The 23,120-nt window shown below is 46.1% G+C and overlaps 1 protein-coding gene across 3 annotated transcripts in view; it reads right to left on the minus strand.

Moving 5' to 3' along the window:
• TIAM2 (TIAM Rac1 associated GEF 2) overlaps positions 1-23,120 on the minus strand; it is a 224,362-nt gene that overhangs the window by 125,848 nt on the left and 75,394 nt on the right. For all 3 annotated transcript variants that reach the window (XM_040448800.1, XM_040448806.1, XM_040448799.1), the window contains exon 2: positions 10,172-10,266. The gene's annotated coding sequence lies outside the window, so the exon portion shown is untranslated. The remainder of the gene's footprint in view (positions 1-10,171; positions 10,267-23,120) is intronic.

The following is a 23,120-nucleotide window of genomic DNA, read 5'->3' on the forward strand; positions in this document are numbered from 1 at the left end:
ACTGTGAATGGGGCGCCTGGGTGGCTCAGTTGGTTAAGTGTCTGACTTCGGCTCAGGTCATGATCTTGTGGTCCGTGACAAGCCCCGCATCAGGCTGTGTGCTAACAGCTCAGAGCCTGGAGCCTGCCTCAGATTCTGTGTCTCCCTCTCTCTGCCCCTCCCTACCTGCGCCCCGCCCCATCTCTCAAAATAAATAAATGTTAAAAAAATAAATAAATAAAATGGGAATGGATCAGTGGGGCACCTGGGTGGCTCAGTCAGTTAACAGTCCAGCTCTTGATTTGGGCTCAGGTCATGATCTCACAGGCTGTGAGTTCGAGCCCCGCATCAGGCTCTGTGCTGACAGCTGAGCCCCAGCTTGGGATTCTGTCTCCCTCTTTCTCTGCCCCTCCCCCACTTGTGCTCCCTTGCGCTCTCTCTCAAACAAAATAAAAATAAAGTTTAAAATGTGAATGGATCTATGTATGAAACTGACAAGATTCTTGCTTCACATTCAAGACCAGATTGTACTACAGACACACAAGCTTTTAATTCCCTATCTTGCGTGAAAAACAAATTACATATGTGTACACACATCTACACGTAAGAGTACATGGACACACAATTTTTTTCCCATACAGGTTCCATGTAGTTAATACATGCTTGAGGGGCGCCTGGGTGGCTCAGTCGGTTGAGCGTCTGACTTCGGCTCAGGTCATGATCTCACGGCTCGTGAGTTCGAACCCTGCGTCGGGCTCTGTGCTGACAGCTCAGAGCCTGGAGCCTGCTTCTGCTTCTGTGTCTCCCTCTCTCTCTGCCCCTAACCCACTCGCATTCTGTCTCTGTCAAAAATAAATAACCATTAAAAAAAAAATACATGCTTGAAGGTACACTTTCTAATCTTAATTAGCAAATAATAAGAACCATTATATAAGGTCACCTGTCCAATAGTTACAAAAACCAGTCTAACCTCCACAAAACTCTACTAGTGAACACAGAACCAAAGACTGTTTAGTGCGGGCATGGCACACCTGAAAGCCGCCTGTGCCCAATCCCCTCACTTTACAGACAAGAAATGGAGGCCTTGAGTGACTTTCCAAGGTCCCAGAGCTGGCCAGCAGCAGGCAGCAGAGCCAGGACATGCCAGTCGAGTAACCACAACCTCCAGGACCGAAATCAGAAAAGTCACCACGGAAGCCAAGTCACATAACAGAAAACATGGGAATTCCCAAAATGTTAAGTTGACGTGTGTGTGTGTGCGTGCGTGCGCACGTGCTGAAAAATAGCCTGGGTCGGGCCCCTGGCTGGCTAAGTCGGTAAAGCATGCAACTCTGAATCCCAGGATCGTGAGTTCGAGCCCCACGCTGGGCATGGAGCCCACTTAAAAAAAAAAAAAAAAAAAAAACCGTCCTGGGTAAACCCAGAAGAAGAAAGAATGCAAGTCATGGAGCAGCATTGTTTCTGTTGCTAAAACAAAAGGAAAATGAAGTATCATCGGCTAGCGTAAAAGAAACAGTCTCTCGAGAGGGAAGAAGGAAGTGTAAGAAGACGTGCTTCTCAATGTGAGAAATGCATCAGAAAGACAACCAACTGTGTGGAAACACTTGCACGCCTGTATTGCAAGACCTGCCTGTAGATTTTAAGCCAATTCTGACCTTTTCGAACACGTTATACGCAGGTCTGTTTATGCCAGAATCGCCTGCAGGAATGAATGATCTGCAACATTCCCCAGACATTTCCCACGGATTTGCATTGTCTGGTTCCCTTTTTTAATCACCAGGTAACTTTAGTTCTACGGATGTACAACGTCACTTGGGGGTTAAAGAGTTTAAACTTTGCCCAACTACAATAAAATACTCTCAACTTAGTACTCCGCCCTAAAATGATGAAAGCCAGCACATCTCCAAATCATAAAAGCAGACTTTACCTTTCTAATGCTGCGGCCTGAGACAACAACACAACGGGACCTATGTGTTAACAAGCATCTAAGGTTAAATTCCTTGGCAAAGAGCTCCAAGAATTACGTATATTACTACTTAAGGAGGTGTTCTGTCCTCGAACATACAACGCAAAAGGACACATAGGAAAGTAATATAGCAAAATGTTAACAATTACAGAATTCAAGCGGTGGTAATATTCGCTCTACAATTCTTTCAACTTTCTATATGTTTGCAAATTCTCCTAATAAAAAGTTGGGGGCAAATGACAGATGGACACACACAAAGTCAAATTCACACAAACAGAAAAGTGGCTGCCGGGGGGTGGGGGGTAGGGTGGGGAGGAGGAGGGGTTGGTAAAAACTGTTGTTACAGATGAGTAATCTCTGAGGATCCAACGTGAAACGTGGTGGCCACAGTTGCTAACACTATACCGTGTAACTGAAATCTGCTGATAGAGTAGAACTTAAATGTTCTCTCTCTGACACACACACAGGATAAACAGTGAAGTGACAGGTGTTCTTTTTTTTTAATTTTTTTTTTTCGTGTGTGTGTGGTTTTATTTATTCTTCGAGCGGGCGATAGCAAGCAGGGGAGGGGCAGAGAGAAAAGGAGACAGAAACCCAAGCAGTCTCTGTGCTGTCAGCGTGGAGCCCCACGTGGGGCTCTGACTCACAAGCCGTGAGACTGAGTCGGATGTTCAACCGACTGAGCCACCCAGGGCTCCCGTTTTTTGAGAGAGAGAGAGCAAGCAGGGGAGGGGCGGCATACGGTCTTCGTTAACTGGACGGGGAGATTCCTTTCCCCAGTGCACGCATACATCACACCAAATCACCACAATGTACACTAACTACCCTTCCATTTTATATGTCAACTACACCTCCAAAAGGTGACATTTTTAAGGCTATCACATCTTTGGGGCGCCTGGGTGGTTCAGGTGGTTAAGTGTCCGACTCCGGCTCAGGTCATGATCTCGCGGTTCGTGGGTTTGAAGCCCGCGTCGGGCTCTGTGCTGACAGATCAGTCTGGAGCCTGCTCCGGATTCTGTGTCTCCCTCTCTCTCTCTGCCCCTCCCTTGCTTGCGCTCTCTCTCAAAAATAAACATTGTTTTAATTTAAAAAAAAAAAAGTACTCTTTATTAAGTGAAAATAAAGAGCAAAATCAAATTTTAACTTTTTTTAGAGTAAACTGGAGGTGCCCACAAAACCAACAGTCAATTTTAAGCTAATTCAAAATGCAATAGTAAGACGCTATGTATTGCTTTAAAGCCACAGCAAACCTAAAGTTCATAATACAAGCTTTTTCTAAGTGGTTCAAAGGGACCAAATACACAAGACACATTTTAATGCAGTCAACTCTCATGAAAATAAGGAATAAATATTTATAAAGTCCAAGTGGTACCTTATATTACATAATAAGCAAGTCTCAAGAACTTAACCAAATGACCAGTTAATTACTTTTGGGAGATGTGAGCAAATGTGAAATAACAGAAAAACTAAGATTTAAAACAAATTCTTCATAAATTTTTCCTTTACATGGACTTTTTTCTATAAGTCATTATATCCACATTAAATACACTTTGATAACTGACAATTATTGATAATGTATAAACTACTAAAGTTTAAAATTAAGTGGAATGCTTTATAGTAAGAGGCATGATTTTTATATAAACGATAAAAATCTGTACAAAAAAATGCTACCAGGGTGCCTGGGTAGCTCTGTAATTAAGCATCTGACTTCAGCTCAGGTCATGATTTCATGGTTCGTGGGTTCAAGCCCCACATTGGGCTCTGAGCTAACAGCTCAGAGCCTGGAGCCTACTTCAGTTCAGATTCTGTGTCTCTTTCTCTCTCTGCCCCTCCCCACCCTGTGTTTTCTCTCCAGGCCCCCCACCCCCCGCCTCAAAAATAAATAAATAAACATGTTTTAAAAATCATGCTACCAAAAATAAAACCATACTCATTCATGAGCTTCCGCAAAGGTAACCTAAGAATTTTCAGCAGGAATAAACCATTTAGAAAACACACTGACAAATACTACACACTAGACACATCTGTTTATAACATTTTTGAAGGGTTCTATTGGAACATTTAAGAAAGTGTAAGGAATCTGCCCAGAATTCGATGTAGTCAATTAAAAAGTGTTCTATTCAGCCTCCCACACCATGGGCACAGTACTTCCTTTTCATGGACTAAAGTGAAATCGTTCACGCTGAAAGGTTCCTAATCAGTTTAATTCAGAGAGTAATTGGATCTGAGTTTTCTAAGAGACCACAGAGGTCATCCAGCAGGTCCTATCTTCCTTCTAATTTGAGAACCTCCTACGGTATCCTGACAGATGGGCCACCCTCTTCCACCCAAATACACCGAGTGATGGCAAGTCCCAGCTCCATTAGGGAGCACATTCCACTGTTGAAACAGCAACTGATGGATGACAACTGCTTCCAGGGACTTGAAACCAGTCATCCTCAAAATTCCACTAATTAAGTTAGTCTTTCTGTCCTTGTCAACACACACCCTACGCCGCTCTGCCTCCCGACCGCCCTTGCAAACAATAGAAGTCCAATGTCATGACTCTTCCCCTGTCCTCTCTCTCTCTTTTGGTTTATCTGCCAGAGGCACCCTTGTAAAATAGAATGGACCAACGAAGCCAGATTGCGTCTTTCACTAAAAATCAAATCCACACACACAGAAGAGAGTCCTAGGATTTCAGTCTGTGCCTCAGTGGGCTACAAGGGCAGCGCCCTTGGTAACCACTCCCCCCCCCCCAGAGTCGACGAGGTTACAGGCCCTCATCTGTTTGGTGCCACAAAGTCTGGGAAGCGTTGGGGGAGGGACCCACTAGGGAAGGCAGAATGGAACCTCGTTCCACAGCCCACACACATGTGCAAATTACACACTGCTCCCATTTCACCCAACCAGGAGTCCTGACGACCGATCGTGGGGAAGACGAGCAAGTTTGCTGCTGGAAAAAGACGAAATGGCCTAAAATAGAAGCCAAAGAGTTCTGTTTGAACACAGAGGGGAAATCTTGCTGCCCCGCTCAGGAATCACACACACACCTTCAGCGCCATTTAAAATGCATGCAATGATGGAGGCCAGAGGGCTACACTCCTAGGAAACAGAAGCCGTCTGTTTGCAAATTAGGTTTCTACGAGTATTCTTCAGCGCACACACAAAACATGTTCTGTTCTACCTTTCTGGAAACATGAGACTCTACAGAAACGTCTTTAGGTTTTCCACCACTAATACAGAGGGAGATAGAACTTTTCCAGCTTTCTCCTAATTCTACTAGAAGAAAAACAACTTAAGTAAAGGAAAACTGGTAACTGGCACGCGGTATCGGGGAGACTGCACGGCGGGGTCACTACCGTAGCAAACGGGCCCACGCGTGCCCCTCCAACCGGGCGGCAGCCACCTCCCTAGCTGTCCATTGCCACCTGGGATGCACACCGCCATGCTGCCCGGTGAAACCGCGTTTTAAAGGAACACTGAACATGTTGCTTTTAGCTAAAATTTTCACTTTCTCCAGGCAGGCAACTGGGGCACCTGGTGGCTCAGTCAGTGGGGCGTTTGGCTCTTGATTTCAGTTTAGGTCGTGATCTTACAGTTTGTGAAATCGAGCCCAGCATCGAGGCTCTGCTCTGACACCACGGAGGTTGCCTGGGATTCTCCCTCCCTCTCTCTGCCCCTCCCCTGCTCGCTCTCGCTCTCTCTCTCTCTCTCCCCCAAAATTAATAGGTAAACATTTGAAATAATAGTAATAAAAAATAAAGGTAGGCAACTAACCTACGTATCCTTAAGACCCTTGTCAGGGACGCACTTTGCAGGCCCAACAAAGCTCACCCACAGCCCAGAAGCAGCCAGAAGCCCACCAGTTCGCAAGCTCTGATTCACATGATAAACACAAACAGGAAGATTTCAAATCCTGAAAGATGTTTTAAAAGAAAGCAATCAGCAGTCCCAACTCTCTGACTTCAGAAAGCTAAATCCTGGGTCTCCAGGGACGTATGGCTCCATACAACCAACCGGCCCAGATGACCAGATGTACACGCAGGATTCTGGACGGGGCCATTTATACCGAAGAGGCGTTGGAACGGGACATACAGGCCATGGCAGCCCCCTTCCTGGGGAGCGAGGAATCCTTTCTCCAGGAATCTTGATCTGCAGTCCAGCAGCCTCTGGACCCATATCTGCCCTGGGAAGTTCACTACTGCACAGGCCGCCCCGCCCGTTTTCCCCCAGCTCCTAAGTTTCCTTCTACTCACTGGCCCTAGCGTCTCACTGCCCCTGCTCGCTGCACACATGACTCACTCTCAAGGGCAATATTATGCTCCCCACTAAACAATATTTCCGGGGCGCCTGGGTCAGTCGGTTGAGCAGCCAACTTTGGCTCAAGTCATGATTGACTTTGGCTCAAGTCCATGATTGGTTCATGGATTCAAGCCCTGCATCAGTCTCTGTGCTGACAGAACCTGCTTCGGATTCTGTGTCTCTCTCTCTCTCTGCCCCTCCCTAGCTCACGCCCTGTCTCTGTTTCCCTCTCTCCCCAAAATTAATAAACATTAAAAAAATTAAAAAACTAAAAATAAAAAATAAACTTAATATTTTCTATGCTAAATATTCTGTTCCCTTCATCATCGTGAATAGGACACTGTTCTGTTTTTTAAGTTTATTTATTTATTTTGAGAGAGAGAGCATGCAAGCAGGAGGGAGGAGAGAGGAGAGAGAATCCCAAGCAGACTCTGTGCTGTGAGTGCAGAGCCAGATGCCGGGATCCAGGTCATAAACCACGAGATCATGACCTGAGCTGAAATCAAGAGTCAGATGCTTAACCGACTGAGCCACCCAGGTGCCCCAGGACACTATTTCTAAACACTCCTGGGGCACCTGGGTGGCTCAGTCGGTTAAGCATCCAACTCTTGGTTTGGGCCACGCGTTGGGCTCTGCATTGACAATGTGGAGCCTACTTGGGATTCTCTCTCTCCCCATCTCTCTGCTGCTCCTTGGTTCACACACACACTCTAAATTAATTAATTAATGTAAAAAATAAACAAATAGGAGTGTCTGGATGGCACCGGCTCAGGTCATGATCTCGCGGCTTGTGGGTTCGAGCCCCACCACCGGGCTCTGTGCTGACAGCTCAGAGCCTGGAGCCTGCTTTGGATTCTATGTCTGCCTCTCTCTCTGCCCCTCCCCACGCCCACACTCTGTCTCTGTCTCTCTCTCTCAAAAATAAATAAACATTAAATTTTTTTCTAAATAAACAAAATAAACACTCCTAACCATTCCTAACCATGATCACCGTGGTCCAGATAGTAACATCCTTCTTAGATCTAAGGTGTAAAAAGGAAGAAAGTAGGAAATGAAAAGTCACGAAGCCCTGTGCCCGAATGTTACATGTATTTTCATATTTAATTCCCATAGCAATCTTTTTTGATTTTGTATTATCAGCACTACTTTGCCCATGGAGAAACTGAAGTTAGGCACAGTCGAGTCATTTGCTGAGGGTCACGAAACAAGCACAGCTAGAGAACTCAAACCAAGTCAGTCTGGCACCAAAGACACAACAATATTGTAGCCATGTGGAAAACGGCATATTTGTGACTTATCGCTACGATAACTAAAGTTATTAATAATTGTAATTAAGCCTTTTCTTTCTGTTGACTCAGGGATGTCAACATGTGAAGCAAATGCTCAAAGTCCTGTCTCCACTTTAGGAGCAGAATCCAAATACATTATTTTCAAATCCAGTTGATGTACCTAATATATAAAATCCTGAGTATACACTAAAGAGCAGAAATTTTTTTTAAGTTTTTTACATTTTATTTATTTTTGGTAGAGAGAGACAGAGCACGAGTGGGGGAGGGGCAGAGAGAGAAGGAGACACAGAATCCGAAGCAGGCTCCAGGCTCGAGCTGTCAGCACAGAGCCCGACGTGGGGCTCGAACTCATGGACCGCGAGATCATGACCTGAGCTGAAGTCTGACGCTCAACTGACTGAGCCACTCAGCCACCCCTAAAATAGCAGGAATCTATATAACACATATATTAACATCCTTAATCACAATCACACGAGGAAAATGCTCTTATTACCCCCATTTTACAGAAGAAGAAACTGAGGCACCAAACTTAAATAACCTGCCCAAGGTCACTGAGCCAGCAAATGTCAGAGACAGGATTCAAAAAACTCAGCAGGCAGTCTGTCTCCAAAAAAAAAAAAAAAAAAAAAAAAGAATCTAAACCTCAGGCTTTTCAAGAAGGTGTATTTCAGTCCTGGCATCTGCACTTTAGTAAACCATAAATGAAACAGTCTCAAAGGCTAATCAGATATTCCTTTTAAATATTCTAACGTAGGAGCACCGAGGTGGTTCAGTTGATTATGTGTCCGACTCTTGATTTTGGCTCAGGTCATGATCTCACGGTTTATGAGTTCAAGCCCTGCATCAGGCTCTGCGCTAACAGCATGGAGCCTGCTTGGGATTCTCTCTCTCCCTCTCTCTGCCTCTCTCCTCCCCCAAATAAGTAGGTAAGTAAGCAAATAAATAAATAAATACATGAATATTCTAATATAGAAAATATAAAGGTCAGTTAACACAAAAGTTACCAAACATCATCTAAATTCCTAACTTTAAAGGACCAGTTTTTAAAATTTACTTATTTTGAGAGAGTGTACACAAGCAGGAGAGGGACAAAGAGAGGGGGAGAGAGAATCCCAAGCAGGCTCCTCACTGCCAGCACAGAGCCCGATGCAGGGCTCGATCCCACAGACCGCGAGATCAAGACCTGAGCGGAAATCAAGAGTTGTACACGTAACCAACTGAGCCACCCAGATGCCCCCAAATTCCTAACTTTAATAAGTGCTCTAATTGCAAATAAACTCAAAACACTACAAAACTTCCTTTTTATGCAGAAGATGATGTTAAACCTGGCAATTCTGTGAGAGAATAATTCACATTTAAAAACAGCTCCTGGGGCGCCTAGGTGGCTCAGCTGCTTAAGCACCTGACTCTGGATTTCGGTTGTGAGTTCGAGCCCCGCATCGGGCTCCATGCTGACAGCACAGAGTCTGCTTGGGATTCCCTCTCTCTCTTCCCCTTCCCTGCTCACGCGTGCACACATACACTCTCTGCCTTAAAATAAACTTTAAAATAAAAATAGCTACCAAGGAGACAAAGTGGATCTTCAAAATCTCCTCCAGTGCCAACAACTTTCTCATTGTATGACACTGAGTGACTTACACAGTGAGCCGCACTTCACGGCTGAGCTCATCCTATAATTCGGGCAGAAAGCGTCTGCTGTGCACTAGACACGGTCTGAGCCGCGGAGCTACATGGCGAGCAAGACCGACAAGGGTTCTGACCTCATGGAGCTTCCACTCCAGTGACAAGAAGGCTCAACAGCAAGCAGGTAAATACACGAGACAGAAAACTATCACGCACGACAAGCACTTTGCAGGGAAATAAAATAGGTGACCACTTTAGATTGGGTGGACAGAGACGATCTCTCAGAGGCAACACCTTGAGTTGAGATCCAAACGGTGTGAAGCGGCACCGGAAGGATGGGACCAGCTGCCTCTGACAGAGCTGGTGCTCGTGTCTGTGAATTTCAGCCAAGTTAAGCATGAACTGTAGACCCTGCCAGCGTGTCTGGGGAAGGACCGGCAGCCACTCCAAACGCTGCTCTGGGAACTGTTCAGTTTTCTGCTTTAGTACTTATGCTGAAACACCAAGACATCGACCAGTAAAACACCCCAGGCAGAATGGAAGAGTCTTAGCACAACGGGAACCTCCCCTCCCCTCAGTGGCTTCGTGTCCAACTTTCCTGAGCTCACCTGATCTTGCGACTCCAGCTACGAATTATATACTCCAGATCTGTTCTCCAGCAGGCTAGCCTGTTTCGTTGGGAGTTCAAGTGGGTGCTGTATCTATCTGACACGTAAAGAGACGGAACTGAACACCTGCCAGGCTGCAACTTTGCCACCTAAGTTCCCAGAGAGGATGGGGATACGGAATCCCAGAGAGAGAGACAGGATCATCCAGTGCATCAAATTAAAGTGTGTTTATAATAAGCCGCTCAGACTGAATGCACCACTGCCCACAGGAAATCCAATTTCCAACCGGAGCGTGACGAATCCACTTTGGCTCTCCCCACCCAGGTCCACACACAAAGAGCACTCAACAGAGCTCCACGGGAAACAGACCCACAACTGACATACATGAACACCTTCGAGGTGCACAAGTGCCTTGAACTTACCACTGGAAGGAGGGTGAACGACACTTAGTGTTAATCATTCATTCATCCAGAATGAGCTGGCTGAAGAGGTTCCTTTGTAATTCAAGCACAGAGCCCTGGCAAGGGAAACAAAAAGAGGTGATGAGAAACAATTTATTATAATTTGTAATTGGGCTTGCTATAAAAAGGGAGCAACTAGAAAAAAAAACCAAAAACAACTCAAAAGTGAAGTGGTAAACGATAAAGCAGATAGGAGGGTCCTCCCACAACCTGACTGGAGAAGCAGATTTGCTAGAACTCCACATGGCCAAGCCATTTTAGAGATAGATAGATAGATGGAGAGAGAGGAGAAAGAGCAGATAGAAGAAGAAAAATAGACAGATGGACAGACAGATGTATGACCAGATAGCCAGATAAAGCCTACTGTGATCAAACCACAACTCCAGGGCTGGGGGCAGAATAGTAAAAGAGAAAGGTCTCTGCTCTCACTGACCTTCATTCAAGTAGAAGAAAGCATCCAAAACAAATGAACAAACACGGAATGTACCTAGAGTGATTATGTACAATGCAGACATCTAAACAGGATGAAGTAGCTAATTTAAATTGGGAAGGTCAGGAAATGGCTCTCTGAGAAGGCAACTAGGCTGCAATCTCAGTGCTATTTCAAGGTGAGGGAAACAGTCTGCCAGGCAGAGGGACCAGTCAAGACCTTAATAAGAACCAGCGGGTCAGAGACAGTCATCACGGGCTGTGGGGCAGAATCCAAATGCAAGTGGGTTGAATCAAAGAATGAGAGTTGAGTTACTTATGAAGCAGGTGGTTTCTGGGTCCTCTCTTATTGTGGAGAATATTACCTTCTTCTGTTGTTTGATGCGCTGCCCAATGATATATTAAAATTCATGGCCCTATTAGTCAACATACCAGAAAGTACTTCTCTTTTCATTTTTTTAAAATGTTAAACAGATTGCTTTCAGAGAGTGAGACTTGTCTTCTTACAAGATATTTCACCTCAGCTATGGTCGTAAAATACTACATTATGCTAATAATTGTGTACTGTGAGTTACAGCCTTCATAAAGAATGCAGGCTTTGGAGCCAAAAGATTGGGGTTCACCCCCCACCCCCAGCTTCCCCATTACCACCTGAGCAAGCCTAGCCTGGTTATTTCAATTGCCTGAGCCTCTCTGGTTTCTTCAACTATAAAGTGGAAATCTTATCTGCTTTGCAGGGTTATTCTAAGTATTTAATGGGATCATGCACATAAAATACTCAATTAAGGGGCTGAAACATGAAATGCTTGATCGAAGTGACAATAAGGAACTTCCACTGTAAACAGTTGCTACTGGGAACGGTGCAATTATCACAACGATTCAAGCGATAGAAACACACCTCTATAACTGGACACAGGAGAGATAACAATTTTCATTTATAGGTTCTTTGAATATCTTATGGGTGGACCTCTAAAAACCAGCCCAAACTCTTGCCCTTTACAGGTGAGAATTTAAAGGTAAGAGGTAGGCTGACGTGCCCAAACTAACCTAACTGGTTCAGAGAAAATTTATAGAAATCTGATATATTCGGTCAAGAATGCCTGTCTCGTAAGGTAAATCCTATATAAACATAACTTTTTTCATTTTCATTTAAGTAATGTCTACGCTCATCATGGGACTCAAAGTCATGTGATCAGCAGTCACATGCTCTACCGACAGAGCCAGCCAAGCATCCCAAATTCTTAATTCACTGTGGAATTAACCCAGTATGGACAAGAAAATATCTTTAAGTGGTAAGAATGGAAAATTGAACAAGCTTCAGCGGACTCCATCTAAATAGATTAGACTGACAATTTTTTAAAGCCAAGAACTGTCATATTTTACTAGATGGTTATTTACTAACCAAGAAACTATAAAATATAAGATCTGCCACATTTACATTTTCCCAATGATAATAAGATACTGAGCCTCCAGCACCGATTATGCAAGGAAGCTTTCCATACATTTATTCTGAATACTTTGTCATTTCATGAGTGTGGGTTTTTATTCCCCACGCCTTTGCACTTACTGTGCCCTGTTAGGAAGGCTTTCCTGGAAAACTCCTAGTTATCCCTCAAGACCCTAAGTGTCTCCTCTGCTGTGAAGCCTTCCCCAACCTCCTACCTTCCTCCCCGAGACATGAGGCACTATCACTCCCTCGTTTACCTCGCCACTCCATCTAATTGAGGCAACGGCACTGCAGTGATCTTTCACTCGTCTGCCTCCTTTACCAGATTCTGACTGCTTTCAAAGGGAAGGGCTCATCTTTCCTGATGTCTAGCATAGTGCCTTACACATGGGTGCCCGAGAGACGTATGACCGATAGGTCGAGGGATGCATCACACTATTAATACAACACGATTTAATTTTTAAGCCAGCCTGCATTTCCGTCACATCACCATGACCTAAATTACATACAAAAGGGTGAGTAGCAGCTTAACCACTCTGATGGTGAATGGCATGTGTCAGCCTGGCTGGGTCATCGTGCACAGCCCTGTAGTCAAACACCAGTCTAGACATTGCCATAAAAGTACTGTTTTAGACGTGATTAGCATGAAATCAGTAGACTCTCAGTAAAGCAGATTACCCTCCTTAATGCGGTGGGCCTCATCCTATCAGCTGATGGTCTATCGAGCAAAGCCTGAAGTTTCCTCCAGAAGCAATTCTGCCTCCAGACTGCAACAGAGAAACCCTCCTGCAACCCATTTTCAACAAGTGGATGTTTTGTTAATAGTGTAGATGGGTTCGGGTGCCTGGCTGGCGTAGTCAGAAGAGCAGGTGACTCCACCTTGAGGTTGTGAGTTTGAGCCCCACAGTGGGTACAGAGATTACTTAAATAAAAACTTAAAAAAAAATAGCATAGATGGTTTTTAGCTGCTAACTTTGGATGCCATGTTTAGGATGGGGCAGGTACTGCGAGAGCTCATGACTGCAGGTCTAACAGGGCCCTTTGTGTATTTAAGTCTATGAGATTCAAGGCAGCGCTAGGTAACCTACGTCTACAATAAAACTCTAGCAATTGCGCGTTTTCGGTTATACAAAGAGTGTGTTGTATCTGTTAACAGCACACAGGTACCACATGTGGACAGAGTCATCAATCAACAGATTTCACCCATGCTCTTTTTGGCATGAACCCCAGCCAGTCCTGGAGCCCCAGAGCCGCCCCGCCTGCTTGCCGCCCTGACATCATTTTAATTCAACGCGAGTAGATTTTGCATTCTTCTCCCTTGAGTTGTGTGAGGAAAAGCCGTTCGGGTTTCCAGTGCTGAAGATTCTACCCCCACACCTTCCCTAAGGGCTGAGAGTAACTGGACCCTTGGCCACATCCTCGTTAAAAATAAAGGAAGGCGACACCTGAAGAATGCTACCATGTTAACCAACCTACGAACTTACAGTCAAGCCCTGGGCTGAGTCACAGTGCCCGGGGTTCATAAAACTTTCGCTGTTTCAACCAGAAACTGCTAAAGAAGACAAAGTTACTACCACTTAACCTGTGCCCTTAAAACGGGCTCCCCTCTCCAACGACGTAAAAACAACGCAGCTGTCACTGAGAAATTTCTAAAACCCACCCCTTTGTCAAACGAAATCCCCTTTGAAATCACCATCTCCCTGAACAAAACCAAAAAAAAAATGTTTTAACATTTCTGGGTTTAGCCTTGCTATCGGCTAGGTGGCTTATCAATTCAGAGACTCAATGTCTGTGGTAAAACAGGACAGTGGGAAGGTTTCCGGGAGAGAAAAAGGGGCTGGGAACAAGATATGCAAGTCTATTAACCCGTCACAGGAGCCAGGTCTGTGCCATCTGCCTGCCTGCCCCCCTCCCCGGACCTCCGCTCACAGGTAGACTGTTGTCTCAGTCTCTCCGCCCACAGAGACTTCAGAGACATGACGAACAAACCACTGTGTGGCTCTCACTCTGGGGCAGTAGGTGAGACCAGACGTTGTAAGCCTTCATTCCATGACAACTCCCCCCACCTCCCGGCCACGCTGACATTAGCCTACTGTTCCTGCACAAAGAACTAATGGAATCAGATGCTGCTCTTAACAGAAAGAGACAGTACAGTCGCCCAGCAGACTAGAGAATGTTCGAGAATCCATCATTTCTGACAAAGGGAGGACTAATTAAAATGAAAAAAGAAGTTTCAGGCTATCCTCCCCAAATGAAAGACTTCTACACACACACAGCATACGTTTACTGCTTATTATGAACCAAGTTACGAAAAGGTCCTGGGTTATTTATAAAACGGCTCATGTGAAACACCAAAAAAAAACAAAAAACAAAAAAAATCAATGGACAGCTGGAAGGACAGGGTGTGCCCACTTGGGCCACTGTATCTCCCAGACTGGTTTCTGTTTAGAATAATCCTTCCCGAGGATTCCCAAAAAGCTTATGTGTCTGGGGGAAAAATTTAACGATGCAAAAGTTGACTCGAGTGCCTGACATTTATTAAGTTGGTTATTTCAGTTCAAGGAGTGTTTGTTGATCATCTACTGTGTTCCAGGAACTATGCTAAGCGTTGGGAATATCATGTTGACTGGGAGCCTCACATTCTTGCAAAGCCTATAACCAAGTAAGTCAGAAGCCACAAAACACTGTGGGGACAGCATGGTCCAGAGGGGTAAGGTAGTGGGGAAGCACACAGGAGTGGTCCTGTGTCCAGCCCTCAAGACAGATCCAAATCGGGGGCGCCTGGGTGGCTCAGTCGGTTAAGCGTCTGACTTTGGCTCAGGTCACGATCTCAGAGTTTGTAGGTTCGAACCCCGCGTCGGGCTCTGTGCTGACAGCTGGGAGCCTGGAGCCTGCTTCGGATTCTGCGTCTCCCTCTCTGCCGCTCCCCTGCTAATGCTCTGTCTCTCTCAAGAAATAAACGTTTAAAAAAAGACAGATCCAAATTCAGTAATATGTGCCCACATCATAAAAATGACCTATATTCAGTGTCCCTGGTACGGCGACATGGGATCTTTTCTCCACTAGGATTCCACGGATGTTTTAAAACATGTGTACGTATTCTTTGACGCTCTCGCTACAGGGCGGGGCGGGGCGACCAGTCTAAGCCCCCTCCCCTTGAATCCACTTCAACCCACTAAGAATACAGCAGAGTTGACACTACAGGATTTCCAAGGGCAGGTCAGAAGAGGCCATCAATTTCCATCTGGTTTTCCTGGAGCCCTTGACCTGAAGCCCTGGCGGAGCATGTATCTGGCATCGTATTTGGGTTCCTTGATCCCTATATTTACCTGACACTTATCACCATATTTTCTGACACATGCAAAGACACTGAGGATCCTATTCCGACCCTTTGCCAAGACTAAAGAAACTGATTTAAGTGTTGGTGTCTTAAGTAACCACTGAATGACGATGAGGGAAAATGAGTGAAGGAAGAAGGAAGGAATGAGCAAACGGTAGTGTAAGTGATTTCGACATTCAGTGGCAGGTGATTCAAGAACGCTTGGGTTTAAATAACCCGTGCAAAGATTTGTTCCCACATGCTCTAATACTACAGACTGCCACACAGGCTCCTGTAGACATTTAGGTCCCAATGTAGATGACTAAAATATTCCATCTTCCTGGGGTGCCTGGGTGTCCCAGTCAGCTAAGCATCTGAGCCTTGATTTCAGCTCAGGTCATGATCTCATGGTTCCTGAGTTGGAGCCTCCCGGCAGGCTCCCCACAACGCTGACAGAGCTGAGGCTGCTTGGGATGTTCTCTCTCTCTCTCTCAAAATAAATTAAATAAATGAAATATTTCATCCGCCTAAACTTCCCAAAGATGCCCGGATACAGAGCACAAGCTAATGTCTCAATGGACAAAGAAACATCTTCTTACGGGCCCCCTCTCCCTGTAGACCTCCAGGAAACAATGAGTTCAAAATCACGAGCTTGGCCGAGAAAGTCTGTGCTGTAGAACCCACCGGCAGAGCATCAGCTTTGCCCCGAGCAAGGCTCATCCCAAGACTGCTTTAACTGTTACATCTCACAGATTCGTCCCAAGGCTGGGGGTGTTGGACAGGGCATGAAACACTACTTCAGACGCTATTTTTATAGCGACATAACACACAGCATTTAATGTCACCAACCACACTTGACACTTGAAGAGGCCATGTTGTTTTTACCTACGTCTCTGTTCAAAGTCAAACGCGTAGGAAGGCGAACACCTGTGGCCACGCACCTTGCCCTCAAAGTGGGTACTTTCACTTCTGAAATTAAAGAATGTGTAGGTTTTGTAGCAGATTCTCCTTGAGACACTCTTCCTAGACGTGCTAATGTCCTCCCACTGACAGACAACGCAAGTGGGATAAAAAGGTACCAGCTCCCAGAGGAGCAAGGCTCTTGTGGGCCCTGTGGCAATGGTATGGAAACCAGAGATAAGGTTGGGAACAATGCCAACAAATACAAACCTGACGGCCACAGCACAGATCATGGTGTCTTTCCAGAAGGTGAGAGAAACGCTTGCCAGGGCACCGTTTTGGTTTTGGATTCATCAGCTACTTGCACAGAAAGGAGCCTATGTTGGCATGCTGGTGGTCCAAGAGCTATTGCTGCTTCATCCTAGGTTATGGGGCAAATCAGAACGACCCAAGGAGCAAACCGACACCAGGAACTTTTTAAACCAAGCAAATCCTAGAATCCATAGAAACTCAACCTCCAGGTTCACGCCAGACACATCTGAAACCTCCAGCTGTGTACTGACTGCCATAGTCCATTTTACATTTAGGAACATTTAGGTCCCTATTGACAGCAAGGTGCTGTGCCGGGCACTGTGAATGCATGATGTGCGAATGAATCGGGCACAGCACCACTTATCAAAGGGCCTAGGGCTAGAAGAAAAGACAATAAAGACATTATAAAGTATATAAAGATGCAAGACAAACCAGCCATCTGGGAGGAGAGAAGACGGTGCCGTGAAAAAGAATGCCGGAACCTTCCCCTGGTTTTCAAAACACAAAGAAAACAAAAAAACACCAAAAAAAAAAAAAAAAAAAAAACACCAAAAAAAAAATCCATTAAATCCACCCAAAGCAGACATTTTCAGCAGCAAAGCCACCAACATCATCAACCGCCCAACCAGAGGGGGATGCAGTTCGGATACAGCTTAAAAGGAGAAGAAAACGAAACACAACTACAAGAGAACATCAACCTCTACAATGAAACAAACCACAGAGCTTTTTAAAAAGAATTGGAGGATGCCGGGAATCTATTTCCAGAGATAAAAGGTGGATGCTACAGCCGCAGACAAGAGCAGGTTGGGATCAAGAAAGATGGCCCGGGGTGACTCCCCCCAGATCCGGGCTGGGAGTTTGGACCAGGACAACGCAAGGCCAGGCCGGGCAGAACAGGGCAGCCTTGCTGGTGGACCTGGCCTTGAGGAATCGTCCGACACGTACATGAGGAAGCAGGGAGGCCCTGCATTCTCGTGAGAAGAGGAAGACGGCACAGATGAAGGAGAGACCAGGACCTGAGGCCCGGACGGCATGGACAAGCATCGAGTGGAGCGTGAGACAGTGCAGGGGGAAGTGAGGGCAGAGAAGCAGATCAGGATACCCCGCGACAGACACCCCTCAAGTCCGAGCTGTCACTTGGGCTTCAGTCGTAAGACGACGACTTGGGAGAGAAGTCACAGGCCAGCAGCCAGTCAGCCCCTCCGGCTGACACCAGACCGGCACCATCCACCTGTCCTGAATGAGCATTAACATCAAGGGTCTCATATAATGAAAATAAGCCGGAAATCCCAGAGTATGTTTGCAAAATAGAAAAGAGCTCAGTCCCAAGAACGCCGGAGTACGGGGCGACGAGTTCGGAACAAAGCCCGGACCTGCCCCTCGGTCATACACCCACCTCTCTAAACCTGACTTCCCTCCACGTGAAATGGAAAGGATTGCACCCACCTTTCCCGGACTGTCGTGAAAACAAAATGAGAAAACATCTTTAAATTACCTGACACAGGGCCTGGGCCAAGTTCAGAAAGGTTAAACAATGTTAGTTCTCTCTTCTTGTCCTGGTTTCTGTAAAGCAGAAATAAATGCAGGCTTTCTTCCACAGGGAACAGCCCTAATAAAAACTCGAAATTATTTTTAACTAGTGCAAGGCTAGCAAGATGACTCAGTAATGCCAAGGCCAGGCCTGAATGTCCGTTACTAACAAACACCGTAAAACATTTTTCCAAAATTTATTTATATTTCTCTAGGAACTGCGTGCGAGTAGGTAGCTAAGTTATAAGTTGAAAAGAAAATGTGAATTGAGACACTTGCACAGTTAGACCCAAAAACCGTTGTGTTTCCTGATCTATCATAATATTCTGATACTGTTTCCATAGTCTAAAATAATAGTAATTAAATTAATTAGGGCATTGAGGCCCTTCCCAATCACAGACAAGCAAGGGAGCCTTCTGACGGGGCAGGTTATCGACCACAGGGCTATTCCTGAGTTTAGTGTTAAGACTAAGCCTATACGATTGTGGTTTTTCTTTTTTAACTTTTTTTTTTTTTTTAAGAAATCTCTACACCCAACGCGGGGCTCAAACCCACGATCCCGAAATCAAGAGTCACATGGTCCAGCAACTGAGCCAGCCAGGCGCCCCAGGATTGCTATTCTTTAAAAACAAATGACCTGTCATGAAGAAAGGGACTCAGCATGCTTTCGGAGTTTGTAGAATTAACCGCCACCTGTCCTCGGAGCCCCATGTACTAAGGGAATCGTTAAGAAATCAGCATACGTTATGGCAAATGTATTAAATGTGAACTCTGTGTGTGCAAAATTAAAAAAGAGTTTGGGGGAATTTCAAATACCCAGTAGTTGGACGTGACTGAAGGCGTTGCCACGTTATGTCTTCCGGACTTTGCTCTCCCTGCGGGAGTCCATTTGGCATTCAACCTCCACCCTCTCTCGGGCCCGAATCAGAGTCCGCACCAACTAGCCTCCAATTACTTACTACATCTAACCTCTCTGTACATCCCTAAACAACTGTAACCACAGAACTTCCCTACGCTGACAGTATTTCAGACCTTTCATTGTAATTACTTCAGCATGGAATTAGCAGCATATTTCCCAAGGGTATTTTATTGCCTATTTCATGAGGATGAAAAACAAAAACTTCAGTGGGAAAGTGGCTGCAAACGGAGAGGAGGTGGAGAAGGACAGCAACAAACGCAGGTCAGGGCCCAGAGCGAAGGCGCCACCTCCTTCGGCCCCTTAAGCCCCCGCAGGAACTTGACACTCCACGCCTCATACCTCCAACCAGCCACTATTAATAACTCCTGCACCCCACTGTCCTTGCCCGGAGCTGCTCTGAGATCCAATTCTCTCTCACCATTCCACCAGCCTCCCCTCCACCCTCGAACCCGCCCCCCCAAGGCCCTGGTCATGAGGTAAACACTGGGGACCCCATCCCCAGCTCTACACGCAACTCTCACAGAATCTACTAGTTTGAATAGTACTGGGATTTGCTCTCAAGTCAGAAGTACATCAATCGCAGTTTAGGAACTAGTCACATCTTTGTCCCTTAGGAAGAACTTAATAAACATATAAGAAAAAGGCTTGTTGATAATAATTTGAAAAGCTATTAGTTGCCAAAAAAAATTATCTTCAAAAGAGAGAACATTAATAAAGTTATCCCTACGTTAATATGTAATATGTTTAGGGGTGCCTGGGTGGCTCAGTCAGTTGAGCGTCCGACTTCAGCTCAGGTTGTGATCTCACCACTTGTGGGCTCGAGCCCCATGTCAGGCTTTGGGTTGACAGCTCAGAGCCTGGACCCTGCTTCAGATTCTGTGTCTCCTTCTCTCTCTCTCTGCCCCTCCCCTGCTCGCACTCTCTCTCTCTCTCAAAAAACGAATAAACGCTAAAAAAATTAATAAAAACATAAAAAAAATAAACTTTAAAAAAGCTTAACATGTTTAAACCTTATGCAGATATTTTAAAGTCACAGCACACTACTCTCTTGCGAAAGACGAACATGCGAAGTAAATTACCTCTGATATGGACAGGAGCTCATGACTGAGTCTGTTGTTAGCAAATGTCTTTGGTTGGAATCCCTGTACCCACATCAACAAATCAACAACAATATCAGCTGTTGATCCAGCATGGATTAGGAGGATTTATGTAGGACCTGGTATAATAAAGGCATCATCAGTGTGGGATTGTACTTGCTGTGGGCGTTCTCCCGCACCCCAAATCCAGCATCTTGGTTCTAGGGTAGATCAGGTCTCTTTCTCCACCCAGATTCACACTGCATTCTCCACCTCCCAGACTCAAAGGGATTTTGTGGGGATTACTGATGTCTGAAAGATCTTTCATCTTTGGGGATGAAAGGGGCTAATGAGTATTTGTTGGGAAGCACTCCCACTCTGCCCTACGGGAAGTCTCAGCATTCTCTTCTAAGGAAGGGTGTCTGCTGCAGGCAGGAAAACGCTACGTTTGAAGAGGGAAGGAGGACAGAGTTTTCATTAAGGGGACGCGGGGTAGCTCGCTGCTCCCCAGAGACCAGAGGCCCTTCAGTTCAAATTCTGCCTCAGCTGCCACGGTGGCTGCGACCTTGAGCCTCACCTTCTGGCTCTGTAAATCCAGGTTAAGCACACAGAGCCCCTCTGAGGAGCAGGGCTTACAATCAGAGGAAATCAACTGAAGTGGAAATATATGTACATATGATTGCACTTCTATAAGCTCGGGCTTGGCTATAGTCTCAGGCCGTTCTATCACAGCGCTTGGTCCGTAAGAAACCAGGACAGGACCAGGGACGGCTACAAATGGATAATAATGCCATCTCCTACGGGGTTTTCGTACGGTCCTCTAACTTACAAACTTTAACAGATTTTAGGCATGATAAATACCTACTTAGAAGTGGTATCTAAAAGAAGACCGATTTGGGGCGCCTGGGTGGCTCAGTCGGTTAAGTGTCCGACTCTTGGCTTCGGCTCAGGCCGTGGGATGGAGTCCTGCATCCGGCTCTGTGTGCTAACAGCGTGCAGCTTGCTTGAGATCCTCTCTCCCTCCCTCCCTCTCTCAAAATAAACAAATGAACTTGAAAAGAATAAAAAAAACAAAAGAAAACTGATGTAGGCCCTAGTAAGAAACAAGGATTTTAATTCTCATGATAGACCATTGTGTCTCTAGGAACATTTTTCATCTGTCACAAAATCTAAGTAAGAAATGCTGCCTACAGAACGGCTTCCAAGTGTGTTCTCTATTCGATTCCTTCACTTCCCCACCCCTGTCAATTCCCGCCTCCCTCCCAGACCCCCCCCCCCCCCACACACACCTCCACCCATCTCCACCATGTTCCTCAGCCCGAGATTGGTCTGCCTCTTTCTGCCTTCAACATTCTCCTTCTGGGCGTCCTCATGGCTCTCACCACTGCTCAGGACAGCCACGGCCCTGGCTCCAGGGTAAATGGCTCTTCCAGACCTACAGGATGGGCCACCTCAAAATCAAGAAGACCCAAACTAGGGGCACCTGGGTGGCTCAGTTGGTTGAGCACTGACTTTGGCTCAGGTCACCATCTCACGGTTCATGAGTTCAAGCCCTGTGTCGGGCTCTCTCTTGTCAGCACAGAGCCTGCTTCAGATCCTCTGGTCCCCTCCTCTCTCTGCCCCTCTCCCTCTCTCTCACAAAAATAAGTTTTAAAAACATATAAAAAATAAAATTAAAGAAAAATGAAAAGGAGACTCAAACTAAAATTATTATGTCCAACCTGATCCTGCCCCCCAAGACCAGTTCTAGGTTCCCGAACCGGGATCCCGGGCCCCGATCCGGCCAGTCTCGCAAGACAGAAGCCCATCAATTATCCCAGGGTGGCCGCTGTCTGCTCTCCAAATCCAGCTCTCAGTATATCTTCTGGCTCCTCCCTCAGGGTCTCCCTCACAGGTGCCTCCCTGCCCTTCGGCAGCCTGCACCGGCTGACCTTGGCCCTGCCTCTACTGTTACCTGCCATCCTTCTTCTGGTCCTTCCTCTGTCCACAAATCTCTCCTCCACACACGAGTCAGAGGAAAATTCTAAAGCACGAGTCTGCTCCTATCATGTTCTGGTCCGAAACCTTCGAGTATGATTACAAGCTCCTGATGATTACAAGTCCCAAACTTTTTTTCGTGGCATAGAAAACTCCACTGACCCTTCTAGCCCCTGTCCTTCCGGCCCCCAGGGGGGCCCCCTGCAGCCCACAGCATATTGTGTACCGAACTGCCTCTGCCTCCCCTCCCGACTAAAACGCCCCTTCCCTCGGCTTTCACAGCAAATCACTCTTCGTCCTCAAGACAAACTTCCGTGGTTCTTCTGAGACATCTTCCCTAACATCATATACGAGGGATAATACACCTCCACTTTCAGATGTATCACTGCTCCGTAGTCAAATCTCTGTCAGAGCCCTTACTACCCTGCGCAGAAACTCTTGTTCACATGCCCACCTGTTTTTCGAGGGCACAGACTCTGTTCTGTGAGTCTTTCTCCAACATTCCTAACAGGGGGCCTGGACAAGTCTGTATGAGCAATGACAGACAGATACATGTTCTGGAATACCGCAGTTTAAGCAAATGAACCCACCTGAAAATGCTGGTTCCACTTTCTTCCTGTCCTCCAGAAAACCAAAGTTCTTTCAGGTACAAGAGTCTATACATTTCGATGAAGCCTGCGTAGGGACGTGCCCCAAAGTTGTCTGGAAAGCCGAAGTGCGTCTATTCATTTCTATAATGTGCAAACGCACTTTCAGAAACTCTTTCTGGGCGCCTGGGTAGCTCAGTCGGTTAAGCGTCCGACCTCGGCTCAGGTCACCATCTCACCGGTCAGAGTTCAAGCCCCACGTCGGGCTCTGCGCTGACAGCTCAGAGCCTGGAGCCTGCTTCCGATTCTGTCTCCTGTTCTCTGCCCCTCCCCTGCTCACACTCTGTCTCTCTCTCTCAAAAAGAATAAATACGGGGCGCCTGGGTGGCGCAGTCGGTTAAGCGTCCAACTTCA

Source organism: Herpailurus yagouaroundi, unplaced genomic scaffold (assembly GCF_014898765.1).
Source record: "Herpailurus yagouaroundi ecotype Mexico unplaced genomic scaffold, PumYag 198, whole genome shotgun sequence".
Classification (NCBI taxonomy): domain Eukaryota; kingdom Metazoa; phylum Chordata; class Mammalia; order Carnivora; family Felidae; genus Herpailurus; species Herpailurus yagouaroundi.